Source organism: Periplaneta americana, chromosome 11 (assembly GCF_040183065.1).
Source record: "Periplaneta americana isolate PAMFEO1 chromosome 11, P.americana_PAMFEO1_priV1, whole genome shotgun sequence".
Lineage (NCBI taxonomy): Eukaryota > Metazoa > Arthropoda > Insecta > Blattodea > Blattidae > Periplaneta > Periplaneta americana.
The window spans coordinates 9,218,378-9,234,587 of record NC_091127.1 but is presented as its reverse complement, the minus strand read 5'-3'; the positions used below and the strand labels follow the sequence as shown (position 1 = coordinate 9,234,587).

Here is a 16,210-nt window from a genome sequence, read left to right as displayed (position 1 = left end):
TACAATGTTATATTTCCGTTTTGTACTACTCATATGTTCTGGTCACAAGATACAATCATATACTTTGTCTTTTGGGGATTTACTTCCAATAAAATTCCCGTGTTGTCCCTAAATATATTTATTTACATAAATAAGTCCACACCTGTGGAGTGACAGCGCATCTGGGCGGCAATCCAGGTGGCCCGGGTTCGATTCCCGATCGGGACAAGTTACCTGGTTGAGGTTTTTTCCGGGGTTTTCCCTCAACCCAATATGAGCAAATGCTGGGTAACTTTCGGTGCTGCACCCCGGACTCATTTCACTAACATTATCACCTTCATCTCATTCAGACGCTAAATAACCTAAGATGTTGATAAAACGTCATAAAATAACCTACTAAAATAAAAAATATAAATATTTAATAATTCCAGAACATTAAATCCAGACGTTTGAGATGGGCAGGGCATGTAGCACGTATGGGCGAATCCAGAAATGCATATAGAGTGTTAGTTGGGAGACCGGAGGGAAAAAGACCTTTGGAGAGGCCGAGACGTAGACGGGAGGATAATATTTATTTATTTATTATTTTGCTAATAATTGTAACATAAAATATAATATTTACAGAAAAACTTTAGCTCGCCTCTGAAAGAGTAGAACTCGTGCTCAGGGGCGGATTCCGAATTGAAATTAATAATTATACAATGCAGTTTGTCTTATGTCTACTGTGCAATTATAGTATATAAATTTAAATTTACAATGTTTCAATTTTTATAAAATCCATACATAACTTTTTAAATTTAATACTAGAACTAAAATTGACAAGATTAGGATATTTAAATATAAATTTGTTAGGCCTATATATTCTTAGGCCTAAATTACTACTATGATTAAATACTGTAACAGTGTTGCAATAAAAATTGCAAAAATTAAAATGGATTTGAGGGAAGTGGGATATGATGATAGAGAGTGGATTAATCTTGCTCAGGATAGGGACCGATGGCGGGCTTATGTGAGGGCAGCAATGAAACTGCGAGTTTCTTAAAAGCCATTTGTAAATAAGTTGTATTTAATAATTCCAATTATATTTTCCAAATTGCTATAGAATGAAAAATGTTGCATATTATGCGAAATTTTGGCGTAAAATTCCATTGTTACGTTTTGTGTTGCCGAAAAAATAGTGATTCTTATCAAGTATATTACTTTCTTATTTGTTTTGTTTCGCTTATAAAATTAAAAAAAAAAAAAGACTGGAGATATTAACTTATGAAAAAAAAAACGGTCCTGATATGTAGTTAAAAGTGCATCAGACACTCGCAAATGTGCGAAATGTTAAAACTGTATGTAGCCAACCATTTCCTGGATTATCATTCACGGCCAAGTAAACAAGACCCGCATCGCAGACATCCAATGTTGTGTATTTTATGTAACAAATATGACGACACGCCGTCATAAATTGCAGATGATCTCAGGAGCAATTATACACGGCAGTAATAATGGCGATGAAGCAGACAACAGGTTTGCGAACACAAAACATGGAGGAAGTAGATATGATATTAAATTATGAAGCGTGTCCACAAGGATTCCAGAGCAAGCAGGATTCATTTAATTTCCACACTGTAAAGGAAAGAAGTGCGTATAAATATCATTTATGTCTCGTCATAGGGGACAGCATTTCTGTCCACAAATTCATGGTGCACAGGATCAATTACTGACTGTAAAGTGAATAACTCTATTCTGTCTATATCAGCGAGTAGATGTGTATAGTGTTAGTTCTATGTTGTCTTACAATTGCAAGGTTGCTAGATAAACATACCAACATATTATTAAAATTATCGTATTTCAGCTTAAAATTGTCGTAAATTTCTCACAACGTAGACTATGTATTATACAGGATGAGTAAAAGGTATGCAACAATGCTTGTAACTTTCTTATTTCTAATTTTTATGAAGAAACTATTTATACAAAAATTGCAGAGTATCAAAGAAGGAATATTTTGAACATGTTTTCAAATACTATGCTTTTCATTTACAAAGAATGTGCCAATGAGTCTTTTTTTTAATGATATCATGTACTTATTTCTCCATTTTTGGATTCTTCAGGTCTCAATATGTATAAAATCATATTTTTTTGTCAATTATAAATTATTGTTTCGTAAAAATTACCTCTTTTGATGACAATGCATGTGTATTGAACAAAGGGAAGTTTTAATGCTTCTGTGCAGCAATTTGAGGAGGCTTTGAATTAAACAATTGCAGACAAACGCTAATAGAAACAAGTGAATAAAGCTAATAAAAACAATTGAATAACAATGATTATTTCATTCCAATATCTTCCTGAAGGTAATTAATCATGGCAAATCTTACAGAAAAACAACGAATTGAAATATTAATGATGATCGACTATGTTGAAAGAAATAGGAATCAAGAAGAGGTTTGTGTCTTATTTAATGCAATGCATCCAGAAAGGAACATTACTCATTCTACGGTATCTAAAATTTTAAGTAAGTTCGATAAAACTGGAAGTGATGATTGTATCACTTTCGGCGAAGCTTCAAACCGTGAACTTAAAATGTAGTGGTAAAACCGTGAATTATGCAGCCAGAGTTTTGAAGTGCTGATCTCGATAGTTTGTTTGCAATTACGACAGAAATGTGTTACTGATGGATGGCATACGCTAAGTAGAAACAACGGCCTTCAATTGAACGAGATCTTATCGCAATGAGTAACATGACCTCGCGTAGATAACGAAGCATCATTAAGTGGAAGCACAAGTTTCAGCCAATGCATTTCCTGCGTAAACAGTAAAGAATTTTTATATGGCAACTGTAATGTCAGTAATTAAATACACAGACTGCAAACTCGTACTATACGAACATGAAGGATTAACGGAAATATGAACATATCGACAAACTATTCAAATCCGTGTTCGTGTTGTGAAGAATGTGCTCCAATCAAGTGAACCGTGGTTGCCAGCTGTTTTGTAAAAACTATATTATTCTGTGTGTATTTAACTTTAGAGTAAATGTGCCTCAACTTCGAACTCTAGTCATAAGTTACACCAATAAGGCGTTAATCATGAGGCAACTAAGCCAGGGGGTAATGAGCAATTCCTTTCACAAATTCACAAAATTTCTATTCACAATGTATTGCAATGTACTGTAAAAAATGATGATTATGATGATGATGATGATGGTGGTGGTGGTGGTGGTGGTGATATGACGATGATGAAGTCTACAATAACGAAAACAGTGACAATACCAACAATGAGTGAACATCTTGAACATTTTTCAGTATACAATGAAACCTCTCCTTACGGACACCTCCCAGATACGGACACTCCTCATATACGGACAGATTTTTATGTCCCAACTGAAATAATATAGAAATAATGATAAATTTAACTCTCGTTTACGGACACTCTCAGACACGGACAGCTGTTTCACAGTCCTAAAGCTTGCTTTACCTCCTCACTACAGACAGAACTTGGATTTCAAGACATAATATGTTACAAAAATGGAAAATTTAGCTTTGAGAACTGTACAGAAATTCTTTAACATGAAAGAAGACAATAAGGGTCTCATAGGCTACCACTAGCCCAGCTAGCTATCCCTTGTTAGATGGAAGCGGGTGGATAAAGAAAATCATAAAATCTAACATGTCTGATGGGTCCAAGGTTTCCGCGATTGTGAAATTGTATTCGGCACACGATAGGGCTAGTAGGATTATTCTCTTCACTTCAATCAGTTGTTCTGTTTCGAGAGACATGGCACCTGAACGTAAAGGTTAAGTTGAAAACTGTAAATTACAGTACTGCATAACTGTAGACCTAGAATAAAATTGCATGGCACAGTACTGTATTTTCCTTTTTCGGTCTTATGTACTGTAGTTCAAAGTTGCATAGAATTTACTTTAGTATACTGTATTTAGAATTAAACTGCAGTAATACATTTCATTTAAAGCGTGAAGGAATACATATACATTTACTGTTAAATTGGGGAGTCTTCCTCCCAATTAAGGACACTTCCCAGATGCGGACAGATTGTTACGTCCCTTCGATGTCCGTAAATGAGAGGTTTCACTGTACTCGTAAACAGGCATTTGAAAGTGAAGTCCAGACCATATTTCTGATCCCTGTAATATTGATTTTAACAAAACAGAAGCTTGACATTTGTTGCATTTGGTTATAGCGTGGCAGCTGTCATTTTAGACTCCGAAGTCCTGCATTAAAGTCATGGTTGAACTGTGGATTTAAGAATTAGGGAGGAAAATGCAAAGGGGAGTAAACGTGCCTTAAAGGAAACATGGAAGTGAAGTGTCGCAACAGCTGGTCCACACACACACATCCGGCTTACTGCTCGGGACATTCTTATGGCTGCAAGCCAATGCAAATTGTGGTTGGTTATTTTATATTTAGAAGAACAAAGATACTGATATATTAACAGCTGTTGCAATTACCAGCAGTATGAAATCTTTTGCTGCATAACTGTCTCCTATAATGTTATATCGCCATCACTGTGAGTGATCAATCGAGAGAATGAGTGTTATAAGCTACGGTTGGTTCGTCATTGAATAATTTGTTTCAACCTTTCAACTAACGAATAGACTGCTTTGTACATCCACAATCTAACAAAAATTGTTCCGTGTATGCCGATGATCGAACTCAGTTAATATGCTCACAACCACCGGCGTGGCTCAGTCGGTTAAGGCGCTTGCCTGCCGGTCCGAAGTTGCGCTCGGGCGCGGGTTCGATCCCCGCTTGGGCTGATTACCTGGTTGGGTTTTTTTCCGAGGTTTTCCCCAACCGTAAGGTGAATGCAAGGTAATCTATGGCGAATCCTCGGCTTCACCTCGCCAAATACCATTTCGCTATCACCAATCTCATCGACGCTAAATAATCTAGTAGTTGATACAGCGTCGTTAAATGACCAACTAAAAAAATATATGGTACAACCGCCACCTGAATTATGTATGTATGTAGGCTATTTTTAATAGGTTATTTTACTACGTTTTATCAACATCTCAGGTTATTTAGCGTCTGAATTAGATGAAGGTGATAATGCCGGTGAAATGAGTCCGGGGTCCACCACCGAAAGTTACCCAGTACTTGCTCATATTGGGTTGAGGGAAAACCCCGGAAAAAACCTCAACCAGGTAACTTGGCCCGACCGGGAATCGAACCCGGGCCACCTGGTTTCGCGGCCAGACGCGCTAACCGTTACTCCGCAGGTGTGGACTGTATGTATGTATGTTTATTATTATTATTGTTACTATTATTATTATTATTATTATTATTATGTTTCTTTGTAATATGTTAGTATTCTGTTCTTTAACTTTTTGTTAAATTTTCACTGCTTGTATACTTTGTGACTTGCTAGAGTGTAAGAGAAGGCCGTATGGCCTTAACTCTGCCAGTATAAATAAATATTATTATTATTATTATTATTATTATTATTATTATTATTATTATGTATTCATTGTGATCTACCCAAGGGGCAGGTCTTTCACTGCAAACCCAGCATAATCTAATCTTTCCTATTTTCTGACTTCCTCTTTGTCTCCTCATATGATCCATATACTGTATTTTAATGTCGTCTATCATCTGATATCTTCTTCTGCTCCAAACTCTTCTCTCGTTCACCATTCCTTCCAGTGCATCCTTCAGTAGGCAGTTTCTTGTCAGTCAGTGACCCAGCCAATTCCTTTTCCTCTTCCTGATCAGTTTCAGCATCATTCTTTCTTCATCCACTCTTTCCAACACAGCTTCGTTCCATTCTTCTTCATATCCACATGCTTCTATTCGCATCTCTTCACTTCGTCGTAATAGCCATGTTTCTACTCACATACAATGCCACACTCCACACAAAGCACTTCACTAGTCTCTTCCTTTGTTCCTTTTCCAGAAGTCCGCAGAAGATGCTTCTTTTTCTATTAAAAACTTCCTTTGCCATTGCTATCCTCCTTTTGACTTCTTGGCAGCAGCTCATGTTACTGCTTATAGTATACCCCAAGTATTTCAAGTTGTCCACTTGTTCTACTGCTTCATTTAGAATTCGCAAGGTCACCTTTATTTTTCTTCCTATGACCGTGGTCTTGTCTTATTTGCATTTATCCTCATCCCACACTGCTCACAACTGTCATTTAGCTCCAGTAGCATATCCCTTAGTATCGTCCCTTCTGCTAACAACGTTACTCGAAGAATTATGATATCTCTGTTTCAAGCTATAATTCAATTAGATGAAATTTTTGCTTCCTACCCTGCCTTGCTTCCTGAGAATAAATACTAACAAGAACAATCGAAACGTTAGCACCAATGTTCTCCATCACAGCGATGTGGTTATTGAAATAACTCCTTCATTTCTTCCTTAATCCTAGAGATTAAACAACACAGCATTTACAACTAACGTCGTCACCATCCTTCATAGTTTGGGTAACTCTGTCTGTTCCGAACTCCCAAGAATATCCTCCACATATTTATTAAGTCGAACTTTTCTTCAGGATTATTATCATATTATGAATTATGATTTGAGTATTAAATCTTCCACGTGTTCAATAGGTTCTTTCCAGTGTCTTCTATATAAACACATTACATAACTGACACTTTTCACATGTTCTTTTCTAATATTTTACAGTTAATGTAAAACTTCAAATCTAATTTAGGAACTATATTATGCAAACAAAATTAATCTGTTGCGCGACAGCCCATGGAGGGCCAATGGCTACCACTCAACTGCTGGCATGTGAACAAGCCTCAGTAAAGGTGAACAATCATCCAACGGGGTAAAGTATATTAAGCACGATTATTACCCCAGCCGTTATATAGTTTGCTTGCGAAACAAGATTTCGCTACTCACTGCAGCTTCCCAAATTCATCGCGATAGGCACCGGTCTCATACACTGGCCGAAATTTCATAAGAAAATGTCTTCCTCCTGAAGACTTGATTTAGAGCTCTCCCAAGACCATGTAGCTACGGTGCGGAACATGAACTGTAGGGTAAAGGTTGGTAAATTGTGATATGAGTAATATTGTGATAGTTCTTTTTGAGGATTTATTACAATTTTACTGAGTGAGAGGAAGATCGGTTTTTTGCGTCAGTGTATTAAGGGAATGTTCGTGGACAAGTTTATGCACAAAATCGGCGTTTCTCTCGCTCAGTAAAAATGTAATAAATTATGAAAAAGAACTATCACAATATTACTCGTATCACAATATTACCAACCTTTACCCTATTGAATAATTTCGAGGGAAAAATTGTTCCGGGGCCGGGTATCGAACCCGGGACCTTTGGTTAAAGGTACCAACGCTCTCCCAACTGAGCTACCCGGGAACTCTACCAGACACCGATCCAATTTTTCCTTCTATATCCACAGACCTCAAAGTGGGCTGACAACCGTCAAGCAACCAACATTGAGTGTGACTTAAATTGTGGTTTTCTGTTAACGAACAGTGACGTGTATTATGCAAATCAAGCTTTCAGGTACAACTCCCTGTAAAGTTGATTCGAATAATTTTGAGGGAAAAATTGTTCCGGGGCCGGGTATCGAACCCGGGACCTTTGGTTAAACCCTATTGTTCGTAAATACTAAAATTAAAGTTTAAAAAAATCTGATCTCATTTTTCGAAACATTTAAAATCCCAAGTATACTTAGTTTCAACATAAAATGTATATCTGATAAAGTACATGCACTTCATATTATTTGTGACGTCACAGTCTCTCTCCTTCTGCACAAATATTATCGACATGTTATTTGCAGTTATCAGACTGAAGCCTTGACCTACACTCCCTATCAAGATCAACATGCCATGAACGACCACACCTTTCACACACGGATGTGTGCTGCGTCCAGCTAGGCTCTAGCGTTGAGCGTCACTTAGTGACTTGAATGCGCGGTAAGGACTGCAACTCTAAATGGAGCGTAGCGTGCGGCAAGGTAACTCGCCCGATCACTTTCACCTGCAGGAGCAGAACTACGCCAGTTCTTATGACACTTGCAACGCATCATGCGAGTACTGGTTCTCAGCCACGGTAAACACCCACAAGGTGCACCGTTAGGTGAATGTTAGTATTTATTTCTCCATGGGTTCAAAACCCTAAGGCCCGATTGTATAAAACTCCCTGACTAAAGATCAACTTTGATCGAAGATCGAAAAGTAAACCGAGTTCAGACACTTCTTCTATTGTATAAAACTTTTCTGCGATCAAATTACCTTGGTTCAAATGCAATCTAAGTTCACGTGAAAAGGATTTGGCAACATCGCATAAACAGGTGAAATACGTGATGCGCGGACCATGTTATACAGGTTTGTTCAGTGTTGCCAATCTAGCGATTTTAACTCTTTTTCAACAACAATTTCTTTTAACTTTTATATTGCTTAAATAGGGATTTAGTGACCTTTTTAGCACCCCATAGTGACAAAATTTAATCTTTCTTTGTTGATAATGAGAAATCTAGCGACTTTACAACTACTTTTTCAACAACAATTTCTTTTAACTTTTATATTGCTTAAATAGGGATTTAGTGACCTTTTTAGCACCCCATAGTGACAAAATTTAATCTTTCTTTGTTGATAATGAGAAATCTAGCGACTTTACAACTACTTTTTCGCGACTTTCCGTATTACACTCTGTTGGAGACACTGGTTATTTTTGCAATGTAAATAATGGCGGACAATAAGAAGAAGGTTGACTGTTCTCCAAGTTGTTATCATGTCATAGTGTTTGATACTATTAAACATAATAAAGCTTTATAAAACGACAATTTTCCTTTAGTAATACAGTTAATTGAACATTTATGAATGTACCTATCATATCCGTTAATAATTAATGATTGTTATAAACATAATATAATTATAGGTTATGTTATTTGATACTGCTGAACACGATAGAGCCTTATAAAATATAAGAATGTTTGTGTATTAAGGCAAGAAACTGAAAGAAATATATATAAATGTACCTAACATATCTATTAATATTAATAATAATGGATATTTTATTTGCACAATCTGTCACTCGTATATTTCAAACAGAAAAGAAATAACTGAACTTGGATCATCTAACTTAATCGGAGAAATATCTTCAGTCAAAGTTGACTTTAGTTTGAGACAAATTAATCTCAGATTAGACTTTATACAACACAAAATTCCAAGTTCAACTGAAACAAGGATCAATTTAACCTCTGATCTAAGATTAAATGGTTTATACAATCGGGCCTACGAGTTTCACGAATTTCTTATGGAGAAATATGGTGCTGCTAGGATTCTTAGCAATGTTTCTTAGTGTCCACATCGCTGAGGACACAGGACTGCCTAATAAGACCTGTGGGATGCAGGTTTGTGCCCAAGAACCGCCATCACTGTAATTAAAGACTTGCAAACCGGCGTACGAGACTTTTTTTTTTTTATTGAGTATGCCCCAACTAGTATAACTCGTATGTAGGGGCTATACAAGAACACATACATATGTTATACAATGTAATTGAAAAAGTCATGAAACTACAGTCTGTGAAAACAAACAATAACACAAGAATTTGTGAAAGAAAGAAAGCAAAATAAGACCAAATAATAAGATGACATAAAGTTTTGGGCAGAAAGAAGAAAAAGCTTGAAACCATGAAATAAATAAATCAACTGAGAATTAAAATAAATAATCTTCCCAAAAACGTATTTTTAAACAATTCTTAAAACACCGGCAATTTGATAAAAGTCTATGTTCTAAAGGAAGTTGGTTAAAAGTTGTTGTTAAAAAATGGTTAAGTCCTTTCGTTCCATAAGTTACGGAGCTATGCTGAGAAAAATATATATTGTCTTTTTGTCTTATTAAATAAGTATATATATATTACCTTTATTAAACTGAAATGTAATATTACTATGTATTAAATCGTTAATAACTTTGTACATGAAAATAGCAGCACCTAATTTGATAATTGATTCAACTGGTAGAACGAAAGAAAATTGATACAGATATATATATATATATATATATATATATATATATATATATATAACTGGAGTCAAATAATGAAAACCCAATAAGTTTCTTAAAGCTCTATTTTGAATAACTTGTAAAGGCCTCAAAGCAGTTTTCTTATTATGTCCTCATATAAATGTCATATACATTAAATGAGAATGGCTGAAGCATAAATACATTCAAGAGACAAGATACAGGCAAAGATCTTTTAAGCCTTTTCAAAATACCAGATATTGGAGCAATTTTCTCACAGACAGCCAAAATATGCTTATCCCATGTTAAATGTTCATCAACAATCAGACCTAATAATTTAACTGATGCAACTTTTTGTATTACAGAATCATTAAACTTTAATTCTTTCGGAATAAAATGAAGGTTTAGTAAAACATTGGGCCCGTTATCCACATTGAGGGTATTGGACATACGACGGTACAACAAAGTAAAGCATTTATTTTTTGTTATTATTTAGTAGGTTATTTTACGACGCTTTTTCAACAGCTTAGGTTATTTATCGTCTGAATGACATGAAGGTGATAATGCCGGTGAAATGAGTCCGGGTCCAACACCGAAAGTTACCCAGCATTTGCTCATATTGGGTTGAGGGAAAACCCCAGAAAAAATATCAACCAGGTAACTTGTCCCGACCGGGAATGGAACCCGGGCCACCTGGTTTCGCCGCTAGACGCGCTAACCGTTACTCCAGAGGTGTGGACAAATCATATACAGGAGCAGAAAAATTCCACCCACAAACACTGTGAGGTAATTGATTCAGTCGAGATAAGAAATTTTTAACACTAGCCTATGCCCTACAATACAGTAGCGGCCGGTGATCGAAATTCTCGGTGAGGCCAGATGCCACTACATAGTTTAAGTGCCTCCGATAGGAAATGTTTATTCATGATATTATTATTATCATTATTACTGTATTATTATTATTATTGTTATTATTATTATTGTTGTTGTTGCTGCTGCTGCTGCTGAAAAATAATATCCCTCACCAAATAAGTCATACAGGAGTTTGTTTCAGTGATTGTCTGAGAGTGATGAAGCAACACATATTATGATCAGCTGAAAAAGTACAGTTTATATTGAAATTACCCTTTCTTCTTTTGTATTTTTTTTTCCTTTGACAGCAACAAACAAGGCCAACATAAAAGTTTATTTTGCACCACATTACCACTTAACCATTTATGTTGTCCATACCAAGAAGCAATAGAAACTCGCGTTTAAGATTATCTGTCAGAAAAAATTGTCAGCGATATTATAGGTATCTCGGCAAGCTATCTCTTTATTTAAAACTTCCTTTCTTTCAACATTATTTCTTCTCGAAATTGGACACTCTAACAATGAATTAACTATATCACCATTACTTCTCGCATTTGTGCTTATATTTCCCGAAACACATAACAACATTGAATCACACTCACTACTATACTACGAAGTAGAATAGTACAACGCCCTCGCTTAACTCATAAACTGAGACATAAGGACAGAGAACAGTGTGGATCTCTGCGTGCCAAAGAGCTGGAATTTTTATGTTATTTATGGCCTATTTAGGAAAACATGTCACAACCGCTATTCCCACCCTTCTACCCTTAAGACTGGTCCAAGGATGGGAGGAGTGAAAGCTGATCACGAGGCCAGACGAAATTGTGCCTCAGCTATAGCTTCAAGCCCAACCTCAAAGCCCGTGAAAACATACGAAATGTGGAAACCAAACCCTGCACGGGCGATCCTGACCTCAGGAACAAATTTTACTGCGAAACAGGTCTATATACATTACAAAGTTTTCAAATACTTCTACAGCGATATATCCTTCATTCAAATAACTAATATATTATATAAAAAAACACAATTTCATTTCAGTTAAGCCAAGTGACTGAGGCCCTGCCCCACTTGCCTTAGTCAATAAGCCGCCACTGCTACAACATTACCTTTCATCACGAGAGGGCGTAACAGTAGCAGTATTCCTTCGGGAATAGGGCATCAACGAGACATCTTCATCGAACTTCGTTTCAACTTATGCATTTCACTTCTTTCCATGTTTTGCCTATCTGTGATAATTCTTCTTGTACTATCCCTTTCCAAGTTCTTTTGGCATTCCCCCTGTTTCTTATTCATTGCGAATTCCAGTCTAGTTCTTTTTCTAGCAAATAGCTACACCTCTCTTATTCTGTACACTAGACCTACAGTTCCATTTCCGTCTCAAACTTTGTTCCGTAATCTGGGTTTCATTTTTCTATAAAATTTTTCTTTTGAGTTTGTATCAGGCCAGCTGATAAGGTTTTTTTTATACATCTGTTTATATAAAAGTTGTGTTTTAGTGTTTATTTCCTGAGCTCTTCAATATAAGCAACAAACTAAACAATGTATGAATGTTGATTTTGTTCCGTAAAAATTTGTCATCTGAAATCTCGAAGTATTTATGAATAAAATTTGTTGAGCATTGCAAGAAGGCTCTGGCATTGCTCTTGATAACATGAATACTTATACGAGATAAGAATCCGTGAGAGGTCGTGTCCCACTGTTTAAAAATCCCATCTGTAGACTATAAAACGTTTCATAATATCCTAATATTCATGAATATTTATTTCCACGTTCGTGTTTGGTCTCTTCTTCACCTCAACGTCAGTCAAATTGTGTGCGGGTTGAAAACTTTTTAAATTATTTTGATATACAAACAAATGAAGCTTGAGCGACACAAATCCGTGCGAACTCTGTGGTTTATATTTAGGATAATCACTACGCCGCACGTCTTCTGAAGAGAAACACGCAATTCAAATATGTCTTCATTTACAGTACTTCCATCTATCGCCATACAAATGTACCAGTTATAATGAGAACCTGGCAAATTATACAGATACAGAAGGCATTCTGAACGTTATTTTCAGAGAAACACTGATGAACTGAAAATTTACAAATTACCCGCATGACTGGTGACGTCACGTATACATTTTATATCTAATCTGAGTTTTCTATGTGCCAAGGATATTTAAAACAATAGAAGACCGGAATGGTAGCCTCACAGTCTACTACATGCAATCACGAAGCATTTCTCGCGATACAGCGCTCCAAGCGGCTAGCGACTATGAGTATTAGGAACAATCACGGCCGACTTGATGCGAACTAAAATATAAATGGAATAATAATATGGGACAAGGAGGAGACGTTTGTAGTGCTATAAACTGTAAGAAAAACAGGCCAGAGTTATACTTCTTCCGAAAGATCAAGCAAGGTGAGTTTATAAAAGATACTATTACTTCATGAAAATAATAAATAAACCTTATGTATTTAATATTTCAATAATGGAAGGAAGGTGTTAACTTTTCCAAATGAAATTAAAGTATAATACATATTGTCGTCTGCTAGGGAAGGGGGTCTGTAATGAGGTGATAGTAGCGATCCTAGTGGCTAGCAACTAGCAAGTTCAATTGTCAATGAATGCATATTCCCTACGTATTGAGCTTCGTGACTGCATGTATTAGACTGGTAGTCTGCTGTCTCTAAATGGAAAAAGGTTGCGATCACGCAATAACATAATACTAGCCAATTAAAGAAATTCTACTTCTAAATGGTTCATTATCTAATTATTGTAATATTCTTTTACGCTTAAAACTAAAGAAAAAAAGGTATTTTTTTAGCAACTTCAAATCCATGTAACTCTGAAAATACTGATATTAGCACCCATGTTTATATGTGTTTCTGCTCAAAATGTCTTCGGAAATAAGCTCCGTAAGTGGCAGTAACTTCTGGTGAATCACCCTGTATAGCTAGGTAGCGCTGTCTGAAGGGATTCAAAATGGAAATATCCTACATAGGCCTACTACCTGGATTTCCATTATGATGTGGTAATTCTCACGGCGCAATGTAGTTACAAATAATTAACAACAGTTTTAATTACTAGAACTACGAAGCTGCTGTATTACTGCATTTCAATCATCTCAATTGCATGATTACATTTTTGGAGGTATTACGCTGATATTAAAATCAATATGTTTATATTGTACATCAAGCAAATAAATCACTAACAGTCTCTTTTGACCTTTAAGGGTAAACAAACGCGAAATTGTGACAAAAATGAATATTCTTTTTATTACTTTTAAAAATAGTAGGCTACATACTTTTCCGTATTAAATACTGAAATATTTTGCTTGTCTGAAGGACTTAAGCGATCTTTAAAATTTAAATACCACAGCGCGACGACATGTGCCACTTCCCCTTTGGAGGAGTCATTTTGGAGTTTCTGTGTTATAGACATTTTGTTGGAATTTAGACAGGCAAACTATCTAACCAGTGCTAGGAAGGCTGTGGCTTACTACTTCCTTATGGATATGGAGAACATTGAGTGCACTGTATGAGGTGAGACAGTAGGTAAATAGTACTACATACTAGGTTCAAAAAGTTCCCGGAATTTGCTAGCATCATAGAAACAACGTACCTTAAACACTATTCTACAGCATTCCCTTCAAAATAGTTGCCTTCCGCAACAACACACTTTTGCCAACGCGTGTAGAGTTCCTGGAAGCAGGCCTGGAAGCCATTTTGTGAAACCCGTCTTAGTGCTCTCGTCGCGTTTGCGATAACCTCTTCAGCATTGAATCTCCGTCCTTTCAGATGACTTTTCAGACGGGGAAACAGAAAGTAATCAGGTGGTGAGAGATCAGGAGAGTATGGTGGGTGATCCAAAGCAGTTACGTTGTGCCTGGCAAGAAAATTCTTTACAATAATTGCGCGATGAGCAGGTGCATTGTCATGCATAAGGAACCAGTTGTTTTCTACCCACTTTTCTGGACGTTTCCTTCTCACTGCGTCCCAGAGGCGACGGAGGGTTTCTACGTACAATTCTTTCGTTACAGTACGACCTTCTGGAATGAACTCATGGTGCATGAGACCCTGAGAGTCGAAGAAAACTTCCAACATAACTTTGCTTTAAGTGTGCTTAAATGCGACAGGCTCATGTCAGTAGATTTACTGGCATGTGAAAGAACTCCTGCGGGACAAAATTCCGGCACATCCGGCGATGCTGATATAACCTCTGCAGTTGCGAGCGTCGTTAAATAAAACATAACATTTAAAATAACTTTGCCTTTGGAAGTGTCCCTAGGAAATTTTTGCTTCCGAGGAGATGTTTTCGATTTCCACTCAGATGACTGTCGTTTAGGGACTGGGTCGTACAAGTAGCACCAGTTTCATTTTGTTTAAGAAATCACCATCTTCATCAGCCATACTGATCATGTCCCCAGCAAAACACAGAACTTGATGTTTGTACTTTGCTCTGTGGACATAATTACAAAATGCGACGAACAAACAAAACACTATGATAAACAATTGCCTACAACTCAAAACCAATAATTGCCATTATCAGCAAACTTTAAGGAAATGACATCATGAATGTTACCAACAAAACAAATGTATAATATCCCTTGTTATATATTAATACGAAAAATGGTAGTAAAATTCCGGGAACTTTTTGAACCTAGTATAACTTTAAACGTCATTTTCAGTAAATTATATTTTTCAATGCTTATGTACCTTTTCCTCTGCAACTATTAGGAGTAAAAATAAGAAATTATTTTGCACACATGCTTAGAACTGTATTATCTATAATTCCCTGCAACAACATTTTGATTTGTTATAATATTTGTGAGTTTTATACATCACAAAACTTAGAAAAAATTAAAAAAAAAAGTGTTTCATATCTAATTTTTTTAAATAATATAAAGCCTAAATAAAATATTCCGAATTTCATAAACAATTGAAGGCTCGCTCACGGTTACCGGTAGTTCTGCTGCAGCTTCAGTGGTGCACAGGAACGTCGACGTCTCATTTTGCTGTGTTCAGTGGTTTTTAACTCACGCCATAGAGTGGAGTGCTTTGCTTATGGATCAAACTGTTTCACTAATTATATTTTGTTTTATATTTACCGGAGCGTAAAGCATTGCGGTATAGAGATGTAAAAACAATAATAAACACACTTTACGCTTTAAATACTTTGTACAAAAAATAATCATGCTCAGACGAACTGAATATCCATAATCTAATTGCTTTCGATTAAATATTAATGCATGGAGAAAATATTTGGAATAAGGGCCGCAGAAAATTCAACATACAAATTATTTACTGTGTTAGTCTTGAAAAGCAAAAAAAGGTGTGTTTTTTTTTCAGAACCAAACATATCCAGTTTTGGTTGAAATTGGATTTATTTTATGTTTTTATGTATGCCTCATATCGTGCTACATGTATGAGAGTTTGTCCTCTTTTTTTTAA

General features: G+C 36.1%; 1 protein-coding gene and 1 non-coding gene across 4 annotated transcripts in view; both read right to left on the bottom strand.

Annotated features, from left to right (window-relative positions):
* The window catches only part of sdk (sidekick cell adhesion molecule), a 460,070-nt gene that overhangs the window by 346,585 nt on the left and 97,275 nt on the right, over positions 1–16,210 (bottom strand). The window lies entirely within an intron of this gene.
* On the bottom strand, positions 7,231–7,303 carry TRNAK-CUU (transfer RNA lysine (anticodon CUU)). Its single transcript has one exon. It is a non-coding gene; the product is annotated as a tRNA-Lys (tRNA).